Source organism: Phascolarctos cinereus, unplaced genomic scaffold (assembly GCF_003287225.1).
Source record: "Phascolarctos cinereus isolate Bilbo 61053 unplaced genomic scaffold, phaCin_HiC Scaffold_5;HRSCAF=322, whole genome shotgun sequence".
Lineage (NCBI taxonomy): Eukaryota > Metazoa > Chordata > Mammalia > Diprotodontia > Phascolarctidae > Phascolarctos > Phascolarctos cinereus.
Window position 1 is genome coordinate 235,707,635 of NW_027555958.1, and position 13,759 is coordinate 235,721,393.

Here is a 13,759-nt window from a genome sequence, read left to right on the forward strand (position 1 = left end):
TAAAAGATAGGACAGCTAGGTGATACAGGGGATAGAGCTCTGGCCTAGGAGTCAGGAAGACCTGAGTTAAAATCTGGCCTCAGACACTTGATACTTACTAGCTGTGTGACCCTGGGCAAGTCACTTAACCCTGACTGCCTCACCAAAAAGAAAAAAAAAGAGGCAAAAGACAGTCCCTACTCTCAAAGAGTCTAACAGAGGAGGCAACATATAAAAATCTATGAACAAATAAGCTGCATACAAGACAAATTGGAGATAATCAATAGGGGGAAGGTACTAGAATTAAGAGGAACTGGGAAAGTCTTCTTGTAGAAGGTTGGTCCAACCCCTATATTTTTAAAAAGAAGGAAACTGAGGCTCGAGGGAGGTTAAATGACTAAGGCAAAGTCACACCAGTAGTAAATGTTAGAGACGGGATTTGAACCTTGGTTCTCTATTTCTAGATACAGGCCGCTAGGTGGCGCTATAGTACATAGAGCGTAGGGCTGGCCTCAGATACCAGCTGTGTGACCCTGGGTAAGTCACTTAATCCTGTTTGCCTCAGTTTCCTCATCTGTAAAATGAGCTGGAAAAGGAAATGGCAAACCACTCTCGTATCCTTGCCAAGAAAACCCAAGTGGGGTCACAAAGAGTCAGACGTGACTGAAACAGACTCAAGGGCTCTTTCGACTGTACCACACTGTCTCCTCTCTCTCAGAGGAAAACATTTTTCATTCTAGCTAATATTAAGGGGGAAATTACATTCTCTGGATAAAGAGGGCTAATAGCATTGGAGGTGACCCAGAAGTATCCTGAGATATACAGAAAAGTCACTCCAGGTTTAAAAATCTGCCACCAATATTCCATATTGTATGCAACCCATATACTGACATTTAAAAGTTGGTGGCTTTACAAATTCCTCCAGGAGCCCTCCCTTCTCCAGGCAGATTAAAAATACATTGTTATGTCTTTGCAGAACCTGGGACTTTCACAATACCATTCTCCGAGATGGACAGTTACAGAGCCCAGTAGGGATGAAGCATTGTTGGATGGACAAAAGAAGTGATGTACTGAGTCAAAAGACATTAGGGCTTCCCTCCTGGAAGCTCAAACTGATACCAATTAACTAAGTGTTCACATGTAGCTCTCCCTTAGGCATTACTGATCACTTGCCTTCTATATCCTTCTTTATCCTGGGCTAACCTAATTCTTGGAAAGGAAACTCAGACCTGAAGGGGAAAGCTTTCAAATCACTCTCCCATGAGGTTCCCTCTCCTTTTCCTTCTTCTTTTCCCCCTCTTCTCTCTCTTCTGCCCTAGCTTATCGGTCTTTACATTCCTCATTTTCAAAAAGGTCACTTTCACCCCTAAATCCCTCCCCCAAGAAGGAACAAACAGGGATATTCTAAGCCCCTTAGTACTGTCAAGGGCTTATCAAAAAGGCCAAGATCACTCTGGGGTTTCTCTGAGGGAAGGCATCCCATCCCATCCCATCCCATAGCTACCAATAACACTTCTCTATCAAAAAGACTCTATGTTGTTCTTCTCTCTAGTTCACACTCTTCCCACTTTTCTTGCTTCACTCGCTTGGTTCCTACTTCTCTTCAGTTACTGAGTTGGCCTCAATACCCCCATCAGCCTGTCCTGTCCTAAGACAGCTCCCGTAAAAGCTCACACAGACCTGCTCTGTCCAGTATTTAGAAAACTGTCTCTGTCAGGGATTTGGGGTTTGTTTTCTTAATTAACTGAAAACGCTAACATGGGAGCACAGCAGCTGGTTGGGGCCTGGCCTTGGGCGGCTGCTGTAAAAAAATTCTTGCTTTGAAATCTGGAACTGTAGTTGTTCTCCCCCCCATGCACCACACTGGATGTCAAAACAAACATGGACACCCGATCAGGTTGGTGCAGAAACTGGAGCAGACTCAGATTACAAAGCAAGGGATAGATTTAGCTGCAGGACACTCTTGAACCCAGACATATGGTAAGGTTGTGCTTTCCCCGAATGGCATGGCCACTGCTGGTGTTCAGGGCCTAGGAGGAAAGATGCAGTGGATTGGAGGCAACATTCATTGAAATCTCCCTTGATGGGTGTTTCCACTTCTTCATGTGCCCATACCTTGCCCTATGTCAGGTACTCAAAGTAGTAGTAAGAGAGAGAAGGAAGAACTAATTGAGGAAGGGGAAGAGGCAAAAATCAGAAGAACCACATAATATTAGTGTCTGGGGCATTAATTAAATTTCCTACCCCCTCTATTCCTATGATAAAGCAGTTCTCCATTACCCTGTTTTCAGGCATGGGGAATGGTTGGGTGTGGGGCTTGGAGAGAAATCGGGATCTGGAGGGAGTGTTGGCTCTAAATACAGTGGCATCAAGTGGTGTGTCCACAGCCAAGACAACTCAAGGCTTTGTAATAAATATTGCTTTTCTTGGTTTTCAGCTCAAGGGATAATCTAGCTGCTCATTCCACTTGACTTCTGGGACTGGAAGGAGAGGCTGGCCATTCAGTAGCAACCAGAGAATCACTAATATTAGGGGGAAAGCCACATATGCTGTTCCTGACCTGTCCTAGTCTCCCTGGGGTAAACTCCCACTTTTGCCCAGTCTATTCCACACCAAGTGGCACAGTGATTCACAGAATAAGTCAGGGAGGAGTTGGGATTCGAATTGATGGCCCCTGATTCATAGTTGCTTCTGCTTCCCTGACTTAAACTGAATATTACATTCAGACTTTGCAGGCAGGGAACATCTCATGTTTGAAGAGTGAGAGATAGGGTGCCTCAAAAAGAAGTTTCCTCTGTTCTTCCCTTAATTTTCCTAGTCATCACATCTTTACCTGCTGCCCCTCTAAATACAGCCCCCTGGACTCTATAAGAACAGCAAAGGAGACGTTGCTTGCCCGGGGTGAGATCAGGGTAAACCACCCTTCCCACAGCCAGCTAAATACATTCTCAGAATGACTGGCTATTAGAGAGCTTGAGAGCTGAGGTCACTAGTGCTCTTTCCCGTTTTGGAAAAGTCAAACAGGGTAAACTGTTCCCCAGGTTACTCCTAGATGTGTGTTTTGGGGATGGAGGTGGGAGAGCATGCCCAAGCAGTAGCATGATGAGGGGTAGGAAAGATTGAGAAATCATATTCTCCTCGGTCTATCAGTGACCCAGGGATCTTCCTCACAGATCTCATCTCACAGCCTGGAATTAGAGAGCTCCTCAAACCTCCTTAAGACACTGAAGCATTGCTCCCAGATGGAAGTAAGAGACATCCATGCTTTACTGCCCTTCGCTAGAAATAGTTCTCCCACTTGGCCACAATTTACTAAGTTCACTGCCCATATTAAACTGGTCCCTGGTTCAAATGAGCCATACCTCCCTTTTCCTGGCGAATCAGCAATGGGGGGGGGGAGGGTAGGAAGGGGGACGGGAAGGGGGGGATTCGTCTGCCCTCTCAAACCCTGGGAGAGGAACTGGCACTCAAACTCCCTGAGTGGACTGAAACTCTAGTCTCCCCAGCTGTTCACCCTTCCAGCCTCACTCCTCAAGACAACAAAATACATGCAGCCCCCAGTAGCTTCTCAAATCACTACTCTCATTGCCCAAATTTCCTTCTCCCAGGCTGAAGAGAAATGAAGCAGTCTTTCCTAACTTCTCTTCACCCCCTTAAAAAAACCCTACGTGCTTCATTCTCCACCCCTACCCCCACCCCCACCCCAAATGGAGTGCATACACACTTTAGAACTAAGGTCCCGGCATGTCAATACTTAATCCTATGTCTTGGTGCTGGAAGCCACTCTTAGCGGGGTAATCAAGAGCTGCAAACATCATATTACTCCCCTGCTCCTGATGTCTCCCAATTTCCAATCCCCTGGGAAAGCTCTGCTCCCCTATTGTATTTGCCTGGCTGCACCCCCCACACACACACACACATACACTCACACCCTTCTCCTAAAAGGCTGCTGTCTGCAGAGATAATGAACAAGGGCAAAACCTGAAATCTTCCACTCCTGGAAGAGGGGAAGGAGGATGTAACTTAGGGGTTTCACTTACCAAGTTCATCCAGCTATTTCCAAAGTTTCTTTTTACAGATCCTGAGCTCAGTCTTTAAGAATGGCCATCTTGTGTCCAAGAGCCAGAGCCTGGGGGCGGAAGCTCAGGGCAACAGATCAGGGGTGGGGTAGGGGGGTCCTTCCGAGGGCACTGATGCATGAGGATGTTCTGCTCGGACTCAGGCCTGCTCCCCCAACACAAACTCTCTCCAGCGGCCGCTCCTTGCTCCTTCCAATGTCCCTGCTCTAACCCAGAACAGCCGGGGGAGGCAGGACTGGCTTGCTACTATGTAAGCTACTGCCTTCCCTTAAAGAGACAGCTCCCCCAAGGGGGAGTGGGGAGAGAGAGAGGAGGAAGGAGGTTCCCTTCTCTAGGGAAAAAGAACAGACTCAGAAAAGACCGACTCAGAGGGAGCCCTGCCTCTTTCTGCACTCATCACAAGCGTAGAGGATTTTGAGGAGCTCTCCAGATGCCGGGCAATGCTTGGCCCCACCTACAGCCTCCTCACCTGCTCCTGTCCAGTAACCTAGGGTGCCCTATGCTGTATCAGCAATCAGCAAATATTTGAATGTCTGCTCTGTGCCTCTGCACATAGCACTATGCTAGGGCATTATGAAGGATGTGAAGAATGCCACATGTCCCTTTCCCCCACTTCCCTCCCTTCCAAAAAACAATTTTTTACATAAAATATGTATGTATGCACACTCATACATAGTCCAGTTGAGGACATAAGACATGTATATACATGCTATGACGTCCAATATCTTTCAAAAAAAAAACGTTAAAAAATAAACTTTTAATTCTATCTTTTGACATTCTCTATACCCTTCCCAGCCCTGAGAGAGAACCTGTATGATATTGTTAGTTACATTTTTGTTAAGCATTCCATCAGTGTTACAAGGAGAGAAGAGGGCATAGCAGTGATCTGAGCAAGTCTTCCCACAAGCTGGTAACAAAGAAATTTGTTATCGAAGTTGTCTTCCAAAGCATGGTTTTCCCACTCTCGCCCCCAAACTCCTTTCTCCCTATTGCCTAGGCTATTCATCATTTCCTTTCTCCAACACTCCTCGTTCTGGCCCACTGCAGTCCCCCAAGACTCCACTTCCTATGGGCATTCTTTTCTTGACCAGTTTCCACGCCTGACTGTGCCTCTTCCAAGAAGTCCAGCAGGTGAATACCAGTAGTCAGGCAAGAATTATAGTGATTTTCACAGCTGGTGTATGTTAAACATTCTGTCTAGGCTGGTCAGCTCAGTTAGTTAAATTACAGTGCTAATGAAGCCAAGGTTATGGGTTAGATCCCCATATGGTTCAGTTACTCTCAAATGGAGAAAAAACTTCTGTTCCACAGACAGCTACAGTTCACAGTCCTAATCCCAGTCATTCACTAGGGGAGTTGGAAAGGTCACTGAATCCCAGCATCTCACTCTGGAAAGGACCTTTTTTTATTGTTGTTCATTTATTTCGGGCATGTCTGACTTTCCATGACTCCATTTTGGGGTTTTCTTGGCAAAAGATACTGAAGTGATTTACCATGTTCTACTATAATTCATTTTGCAGATGAGGAAACTGAGGCAAACAGGGTTAAGTGACTTGCCCAGGGTCACACAGCTAGTATCTAAGGCCAGATTTGAACTCAGGAAGATGAGTCTTTCTGATTCTAAGCCCAATGTTCTAACCACTATACCATAAAGATTGTCCTGGCCCTCTCATTTTACAGAGGAGGAAGCTGAGGCACTGAGAGGGGAAGTAGTGTGTCCAAGATCACACTGTTAGCTGATGTCAGTGCAAAGACAAGAACTAGGTCTATTCAATTCTGCTCCAATCTACATCTATAACCACTGCTAGAAAAATTACTCCAAGAGCACATCCTTGATGGAGGTGGGTCAGAAAGGGACAATTTATTCCTTACAAGCTATTTCACTTTTCATTGCATGTATCAAATCCTAGTTTTCCCTGAAAATAATACAAACTTGCTTAATACCCAGAGGAAGGTAATTCGATCTCCAGCTCTCCAAATTGAACCACCTTTTATAGACCGAGACATTCAATAACCCCTCTAGTGACCTTTTTAATGCCATAAAGGGACCACTGGGCTGGAGTCTACATTAGCGAAGCAACATGTATTTTTTCAAAGACTCTTCAGATTCAAACACTTTCATCTCATTCCAAAAAACCCTTTAACTAAGTGTTCATCTGAGAGTGGGAGAAATTGATAGAGGAGGTTGAGACTCAAGAACACTCAGTCCTAAGTAGGGATTTGCTCAAGTATTCCAGACTTTTTAGTGAATGTATATAGTTTTCAATGTCTCTGTTTTGAGATTCTGAGGAGGCTTAAACATGGAATCCAACCACAGTTGGATCAAAGGTACAATCTCCCTGGTGAAAGAAATCTCCTTAGAAGTTGTTCGGATTTTAGTGAGGAATCTGACCCTGGGCCTCTGCAAAGAACAAAAGTTTCCACTACAGCAACAAGAATGTTAAACATGACTTAAAAAAAAAAAACTCAGTAAGAAACTGAGATCATGAATATTTGTAAGCTAAAAACCAAAGGTAATTCCCTGGTTCTTACCCAAATGCCTTAAAAAAAAAAACAACTCAGTAAGAAACTGAGACCATGAATATTTATAAGCTAAAAACCAAAGGTAATTCCCTGGTTCTTACCCAAATGCCTAAACAAAACAAAACAAAACAAAAAAAACCCCAACTCAGTAAGAAACTGAGACCATGAATATTTGTAAGCTAAAAACCTAAAGTAATTCCCTGGTTCTTAGCCAGATGCCCTGTCTTGTGGGTGGGCATTAGAGACAGTGTTAGATGTCTTCAGTGCAAACATAAGCTCATTAAATGTTGAATAAAAAAATTAAAGGACTACTGTTCTTCCTTGAAACAAGTGGTAGCACAGTCTCTGAACCTCTCCAAAGATACCTGATTCTGTACTTTCATGAGGAAGATGCTGTTTTGAAAAATAGAAAGCAATGCCTTGAACTGTAGCAGGAAAGATTTAGATTAGACATCAGAAAGAACTTTCTGGCCATGAAGTATATGGAGTAGAATTAGGAATACAGGACAGAGGCATCAAGAATGCATACAAAGCAACATGCCAACAAATTAATGCAGTTCAAACTCAGTGTGTAAATGCTGAAAAGATCCACAGGAAGGGAGTACTCAAAATTAGGTAAATTGATCACGGAAGATTTTTCAGGAAAGGTGAATTTTTAAAATTAATTTATTTTGAATTGTCAACAATCACTTCCATAAGCTTTTGCATTTTAAATTTTTTCTCCCCCTCCTTCCCCACCTCCCTCCCCAAGACAGCTCACAATCTGGTATAGGCTCTACATATACATTCCTATTAAACATATTTTCACATTAGTGATGTTGTAAGGAAGAATTAGAACCAATAGGAGGAACCACCAAAAAGAGGAAACAAAACTCAATGGAAGAAAAAAAATAGCAAATATTAAGCTTCTATCTGCATTCAAACTCTATAGTTCTTTCTTTAGATGTGGATAGCATTTTCCATCATGAGGCCTTTGGAGATGTCTTAGATCCTTGTATTGCTGAGAAGGGTTAAGTCTATCAATATCAGTCATCCCACAACGTGGCTCTTACTGTGTGCAACATTCTCCTGTTCCTGCTCACTTCACTCAGCATAAGACCATACAAGTCTTTTCAGGTTTTTCTGAAGTCAGCCTGTTCATCATTTCTTTTTTCTTCTTCTTCTTTTTCTTTTTCTAAAGCAATTGGGGTTAAGTGACTGGCCCAGGGTCACACAGCTGTTCATCATTTCTTATAGCACAATAGTAAGGAAAAGTGAATTTTAAACAGTTCAAAAAAAGGAGAGGAAAAGGAGAGAAAAATGATAAGCAAAAACAAATGGAAAGGGCATTCTAGGTAGAGAATGGAGAGACAAGCTTGAGCAAATGCTTGGAAGCTGAGAGTTTGATGAGTAAAGGATGCAGAAGAATTTACTTAGCTAGAGAAGACAGTTAAACTGTGTGTCATAAGACCCATAAAAAATCGTCATGTAGGGGTAAGAAGAGGCACAATTATGACTATCCTTGAAGCTTATGCTAATTATAGATTTGACAGAAGAGATCATTGGGTAGCTGCCTACACTGTGAGAGAAATTATTATTTCTCTCATATTAATAGCCAATTATTGAATTAGGACCAAGATTTTTTCTCTTTTCAACTTCCTTATTCAGAAATCAGTCCCTGTAGTTTATGCAGGAATGTTGAAGTGCAGGGCTGATAATGAGAGAGAAACTCAGATCTGTTCAAAAGGTAAAGAAATTTTAGTTTAGGTGAATTGGTGAATTCTGAGCCATTGTGTTTTACTCAGATAGGTCTGGGAAAAAGTGGATTTTCTCTTTTGTCTAGATTATCCTAGACAGGGTGATGTGGATATAGATAAGTCTCTTTGACCAAGACTGAGTAATCAGAGTCACAATTCCCCCCAGACCTCATTAGAATAAGTCCACCTTTCATTATAATATTCATTCTATCAATTACTTAACCAATCAGACTTGATTTCTACCCTTAGGAACACTACCCTTAGGAACACCCACTCTTCCCAGGACCTATAACCATTCAGTGAGTTCCAAGAGGGGTCTTTGGCATTACAGAGTGCCACTAACCCTTTTACTAATTATTCCTAGCATGATTAATAAAATGATTAATCACCCAGAATGATATCTCTCAAACTTTTTATACACCAACACTGGGAAGTGTTATGATAAGAAATCAATATATAGGAAACCAACAAGTAAGAAATGGATGTAATGTGATGATTCTTTGCATCCTCAGAGAAGATTGGGCACATCTTGAAGAAGGCCAGCTATTGAGCAGTGTCCAGTGACTTATGCTGTTAGTCTGAGTTCACGGCTCTTGCCTCCGTGGGGAAAAAAAAAAGATAAACAATGCCCATTACCCACAGACTCCATGAATACATCCATCTCACAAAACCCTTTGAGGGAAGTCCCATCTTAAAAAGTTTGCCCTTCTCTTCACTCACATGGATAAGATCCTAGTTGAGACCAACATCATCTGTCCACTGAACTATTGTAGTAAGCTCCTAATTGGTTTCCCTACCTTAAGGTTTTCCCTTTCTTCAATAAATCCTCAACGTAGATGCCAAACTGATATTCCAAAAATAGAAGACTGACGACTCTGGCTCCCTCCTTAAGAACCTTCAGTGATTCCTTCTTGTCCTTAGGATCAGACACAGACTTCTGTTTGTCATGGAAAGTCCACCACAACTTGGTTCCAACCTTCTATAAGAGTGGCCATTGCATGGAGCCCTTGCATAGATATACCTGAGAACTTGCCATCTCTATTGACATAAAGTGTTCTGGCTGGGCTGTTTCCCATGGAGTGTTGAGCCTGTACCCTAGACATGCTTTGGCTTTTAGATAATCTGATTGGTTCCTCAAGTGCTACTTCTCCTTACCTCCCACCACCATGATGGCAGTTTGGATCAAAGTCCACTCTATAGACTTGATTTTTCTTTCTCTTATTTGATTTTCTTGGCTAACTATAAAAAATTTTTCAATATTATCTTTTTAAAATTTTGAGTTCTAAATTCTCTCCCTCTCTCTCATCCTTGAGAAGGCAATCAATTTAATATAGATCATACATATGAAATCATACGAAGTCATAAAAATCTATTTCCATATTATCCCTATTACAAAAGAAAATGCAAACCAAAAAACAACAAACAAGAAAAATAAAGAAAGTAAAAGAGAAGAATGCTTCAATCTTCATTCAGACGCCATTAGCTCTCTCAGTAGGTTGACAGCATTTTTAATTACATGTCTTTCAGAATTGCCTTGGATCATTGTATTAGTGAGAAGAGCTAAGTCATTCCCAGCTGTTCATTGTAGAACATTGTTGTCACTGTGCACAATGTTTTCCTGGTTCTGCTCCCTTCACTTTGCATTCGTTCATATAAATCTTTCCAGGATTCTTTGAAACCATTCTGCCTTTTTCTGAAACCATTCTGCTCATTATTTCTTATAGCCTGATAGTATTCCATCACAATCATATACCACAACTTGTTCAGCCATTCCGTCAATTTCCAATTCTTTGCCACCACTAAAAGAGCTGCTATAAATATTTTTGTAAATTTCTTTTTTTTCTTTTTGGGAAACAAATCATACTAGAGGTATCCCTGGGTCAAAGGTATTCAAAGTTTTATAGTGCTTTGGGCATAATTCCAAATTGCTCTCCAAAATAGCTGGATCAGTTCACAACTCCACCAACAATGTATTAGTGTCCCAATTTTTCAATCTGATAGGTGTGAGGTAGTAGCTCAGCATTATTTTACTTTGCATTTCTTTAATCTATAGTGATTTAGAGTATTTTCATATGATATAGATAGCTTTTATTTTTTCTTGTTCACATATTTTGGCCATTTATCAGTTGAGGTATGGCTCATATTCTTACAGATTTGACTAAGTTCTCTATATATTTGAGAAATAAGGCCTGTATCAGAAAAAAAAACTTGCTAAGATTTTTTTCCCCAGCTTTCTGCTTTCCTTTTAATCTTGGTAGCATTAGTTTTGTTTGTGCAAAATCTTTTTAATTTAATGCAATCAAAACTATCTATTTTACTTCCTATTATCATCTCTATTGTTTTGTCATAAATTATCGCCTTATACATAGATATGACAGGTAAAAATTTCCATTCCCCTAATTTGCTTATGATTTATGTCTAAATCATATACTCATTTTCACTTTATTTTGACATGAGATGTGAGATGTTGGTCTATACTTAGTTTCTGCAAACTGCTTTGCTGTTTTCCCAGCAATTTTTGTCAAATGGTGAGTTCTTGTCCCAAAAGCTTCAATATTTGATTTTTATGAAACATTAGATTTCTATGGTCATTTACTACTGTGTATTGTGCACTTAACCTATTTCACTGATTCTCCATTCTATTTTATTAGACAGTACCAAATTGTTTTGATGATTAATACTTTGTAACACTGTTTGAGATCTGATACTGCTATAGCCTATCTTCCTTTACATTTTTTTCGCATTGATTCCCTTGATATTCTCGACCTTTTTTCTTCCAGATTCATTTTGTTATTATTTTTTCTAGCTCTATGAAATAATTTTTAGCAGTTTTATTGGCATGGCACTGAATAGTTAAATTAATTTAGGTAGAATTGTCATTTTTATTCTATTGGATCAGCCAGTCCATGAATAAATAACATTTCTCCAATTGTGTAGATCTGACTTCATTTGTGTGGAAAGTGTAGTATAATACTGTTCATGTAGTTTCCAGGTTTGTCTTGGCAGATAGACTCCCAAGTATTTTATGTGGTCTGCAATTATTTTTAATGGAATTTCTCTTTCTATCTCTTCCTGATGGGATTTGATAGTAATATATAGAAATGCCGATAATTTATGTGGTTATTTTATATCCCGCGATTTTGCTGAAGTTATTATTTCAACTTGTTTTTTAGTTGATTCTCTAGAATTTTCTGAGTATACCGTCATATCACATGCAAAGAGGGATAGTTTTGTTTCCTCATTGCCTATTCTAATTCCTTGAATTTCCTTTTCTTCTCTTATTGCTATAGTTAACATTTCTAGTACAATATTGAATAATAGTGGTGACAATGGGAATCCTTGCTTCACCCATAACCTTATTGGGAAGACTTCCAGCTTATCTTTGTTACAGATAATGCTTGCTAATAGTTTAAGATAAATGCTACTTATCATTTTAAGGAAAGCTCTATTTATTCTTATCCTTTCTAGTGTTTTAATAGGAATAAGTATTTTATTTTTTCAAAGATAATCATATGATTTTTTAATCATATGATTTTTATTGGTTTTGTTACTGATACGGTCAATCATGATGATAGTTTTCCTAATATTGAACTAACCCTACATTTCTAGCATAAATCCGACCTGGTCATAATTTATGATATTTATGATATCTTGCTACAATCTCCTTGCTAGTATTTTATTTAAAACTTTTGCATTGATATTCTTTAAGGAAATGGTCTATAATTTTCTTTCTCTGTTTTAGCTCCTCCTGGTTTAGATATCAGTACTATATTTATATTGTAACAGGAATTTGGTAGGACTCCTTCTTTGCCTATTTTCCCAAATAGTTTACATATCATTGGAATTAATTGTTCTTTAAATGTTTAGCAGAATTCACTTGTAAATATGTGTGGTTCTGGAGATTTTTTCTTGGGGAGCTCATTGGTACCTTGTTCAATTTCTTCACCTAAAGTAGGTTGGTTTAATTATTCTATTTCCTCTTCTGTTAATCTGGTCAATTTATATTTTTAAATATTCATTCATTTTACTTAGATTGTTAAATTTATTATCATATAATTGGGCAAAATAAATCCTAATAATGCTTTAATTTCATCTTCATTGGTAGTGAATTCACTCATTAATTTTTGATAACTGTAAATTGGTTTTCTTTCTTTTTTGTTTAATTCAAAGTAACCAATGGTTTATGTATTTTATTGTTGTTTTTTTTTTTTAACAAAACCAGTTTCCAGTGTTATTCATTAGTTCAATGCTTTTCCTACTTTCAATTTTATTAATCTCTCCTTTGATTTTTCAAGATTTCCAATTTGGTGTTTAATTGGGAATTTTAAATTTTTTTTAAATTGCATGCTAAATTCATTGATCTGCTCATTCTCTATTTTATGTATGTAAGAATTTAGAGATATAAATTTCCCTCTAAATATTGCTTTGGCTGCATCTCATTAATTTTTATATGTTGCCATTCTCTTTAATGAAATTATTGATTATTTCTATGATTTGTCCTTTGACCTACTCAATTTTTTAGGATTAGATTATTTTGTTGTTGTTGTTGTTGTTGTCCCATGATATTTGAATTGTTTCTTTCTGACTGCTTGCAATATTTTCTCCTTGATGTGGGAGCCCTGGAATTTGGCTATCATATTCCTGGAAGTTTTCATTTGGGTATCTTTTTCAGGAGATGATCAGTGGATTCTTTCAATTTCTGTATTACCCTCTGGTTCTAGGATATTAGGGCAGTTTTCCTTGATAATTTCTTGAAATCTGATGGCTAGGTCCTTTTTTAAATCATGGCTTTCAGGTAGTACAGTAATCCTTAAATTATCTCTCTTCAATCTAGTTTCTATGTCAGTTGTTTTTCCAATGAGATATTTCTCATTTTTTTCTATTTTTTTCATTCTTTTGACTTTGTTTTATTGTATCTTGATGTTTCATGGAGTCATTAGCTTCCACTTGCCCAATTCCAGTTCTTAAAAAATTATTTTCTTCAGTGAGATTTTATTACTCTTTTTCCATTTGGCCAATTCTACTTTTTAAGCAGTTCTACTATTCAGTAGATTTTTGTACCTCTTTTGCTATTTGACCAATACTGTTTTTTAAGTTGTTATTTTCTTCAGTATTTTTATGTCTCTTTTACCAAACTCTTGACATTATTTTCATAATTTCCTTCCTTTGCTGTCATTTATTTACCTATTTTTTTCTCTATCTTGCTAATTTAATTTTTAAAATCCTTTTTGAGCTCTTCCAGAAATTGTTGTTGGGTTTACATCCAGTTCACATTTTTCTTTGAGGCTTGGTTTGTAGCTGGTTTGATATCACTGTGTTCTGAGTTTATGTCTTGATATTCCCTGTCACCATACTAACTTTTAATGCTCAGGTTCTTTTGTTGTTATTTTTGTTTGTTTGCTCATTTTTATAGCCTATTTCTTGATTTGTAATTTTATGTTA

General features: G+C 38.9%; 1 protein-coding gene across 3 annotated transcripts in view; it reads right to left on the reverse strand.

The window, feature by feature from the left end:
* Nucleotides 1-13,759, reverse strand: part of DAAM2 (dishevelled associated activator of morphogenesis 2) — a 169,276-nt gene that overhangs the window by 115,981 nt on the left and 39,536 nt on the right. The window contains exon 1 of one of the 3 annotated variants that reach the window (XM_020999399.2): nt 4,020-4,312. The exons of the other annotated variants lie outside the window; for them this stretch is intronic. The gene's annotated coding sequence lies outside the window, so the exon portion shown is untranslated. Of the gene's footprint in view, nt 1-4,019; nt 4,313-13,759 lie in introns of those variants that run through there. 3 annotated transcript variants of the gene reach the window in all.